Here is a 2,296-nt window from a genome sequence, read left to right as displayed (position 1 = left end):
TAGATGTTTTGGTTATGTATTATCTTAAGCGCTTTAACTCTGATGTATGTTTCAAATGGGGTCACATGTATTTTGATATATGAAATATGTTTTATAAAGCGAAAAATTTACAAGTGTTTTAGCCTTGTTACGGGTTTCGGAGCTACCACTCCCATTCCCTAGCGTCGGTCGCGGCTCGAGAAACGGGCCGTGGCACAACTTTAATGTTTAACAAACTTTCGAAAAATGTTTTATGCTTAATGCATTGTTTGTTTTAGCAAAAAAATTCTTAGTGGTTTTAGGATTGCTACGGGTTCCGAAGCAAACATTCTTGTTCCCTAGCGCTGGTCGCGTCTCTCGATTTTGGGCCGTGACACCCAGCCACATTTTCATCATATCCATTTACAATCTATGATTTAAACATCATCAAAATCCTTTAAGCTTGAATTCATCAAAATGGCCGAACCTATCAACCATTTTTTTATCCAAAATTTCAACAACTTAACTTATTCATATAATCAATTCATAATTCAGCTATAACAACTTAAAAGCAATGCTTATAATCATCACTTAGATCATACATCATTATCTTGCTTGAATGCCAAATACCCTTGTTCATTTTTATTTCAAAATTCTTTCATTTCTTATTAATAACAACACACTTTCATAACTTAAAATCATCAACTAATCAAACGTCATATATTTCATGTAATTGACGAACCTTAAGCCAATTTCTCATCCAATTCAATCAACAAACTCAATCAAATTTCAGAATTCAAAGCTCACCTTGGTTGATGTCCCTATGTCGAAGGTCTAGCTTTCAAATTCACCATCAAAGTTCTTCAAATAAGCTCACAATCACTTTACAACAATCAAACATACAAAACCTCCATTAAACCTCAAACCCTAACTATTTCTTTTCATTAATTCACCAAAATCAACCACGAAAACCACAAATTAATGATCTTACCTTGATTAGCATAAGATTTGTGGTTGATTTGCTTCAAGAATCATGAGTTTTGGTGAAGAAATGATGATGGTGGCATTGGAGGTGATGGTTTCGGCAAAATGGGGAAGAAAATGGGAGTTTGGAGGTTATCTCATTATCTTAAGAAAATAATGATAATAACAACTTCCTTAGGAAGTTTGTGGAAAAAAGTCCACTTTGGCTCGAAGTGGCTAAAAGTCCATTTGAGCTCAAAACGACTAATTTGCTCTTTAACTTAACTTCTCGATTAACCGACGTGCTTAACTTTCAAACCACCTCGAAAATCCTTTTGCAATTAATTCTTAATAATATTTCAAGGATGTTGGCATGAAAATTATTAGCTCGAGACTTATGCTTTATTTTAGGGGTAATGTCATAAAAATTCACCAACTTTACACATTTTCTCAATTTAATCACGTTCTTTAAAACTTCTCATAAAAATACACCAACTTTCAGTTTTTCCCAAATTCATACACGATGCTAACGTGACACTCATTCATTGGTGCAATTTGCTGAGGTGTAAGTCATTTTTAACCAATAGATGAGTGACACGTCAGCACCGTGTATGAATTTGGAAAAAAATAAAAGTTGGTGTATTCTTATGAGTAGTTTTAAAGAACATGATTAAATTGAGAAAACCGTGTAACGTTAGTGAATTTTTATGGCATTAACCCTTTATTTTATGTCAATTATCTTAGCTTTCACTTAATCCCGCTAATAACCGCTTTAACGAATAATAATTTCTACCTCAAATTATTATTTCGCGATCTAATTGATAATCTCATCCTAATTATACTTCTTATCTCGTCTTTCATTTCCGACCTACTTGACCTAAATTCTGTCATTTAGGACATGTGGCACGATCCAATTATCGAAACACTTTTAAGGTTATTACAACCCTTATGTATTCTGTTATGATTAATGGTGAACCGCAAGGCTATTTTGCTGGTCGGAAGGGTATCAGACAGGGGGATCCCATGTCCCCCTTAATTTTTGTTTTGTGTATGGAGTATTTCACAAGGTCCATGCTAAAGAGTACTCTAAATGGCTCAGGGTTTCAATTCCATAAAGGGTGTAAGTCTCTGAAGTTGTGCCAGCTCTCATTTATTGAGGACTTGTTTCTTTTTACCAAAGGAGATAATGAGTCTATTAGTGTTATCAATAGATTCTTGTAGGATTTTACCAATTGCTCTAGGCTGGTTCCTAATCAGCAGAAAAGTGCAGTTTTATTCTATGGATCCTCTAGAGTGGAGAAGGATGAAGTTTTGCAAATCCTTGGATTTCAAGAAGGTAGTATTCCTATCAATACCTTGGATTACCCTTATTTCC

Source organism: Mercurialis annua, linkage group LG4, assembly GCF_937616625.2.
Source record: "Mercurialis annua linkage group LG4, ddMerAnnu1.2, whole genome shotgun sequence".
NCBI lineage: Eukaryota > Viridiplantae > Streptophyta > Magnoliopsida > Malpighiales > Euphorbiaceae > Mercurialis > Mercurialis annua.
This window is presented reverse-complemented; position numbering follows the sequence as displayed.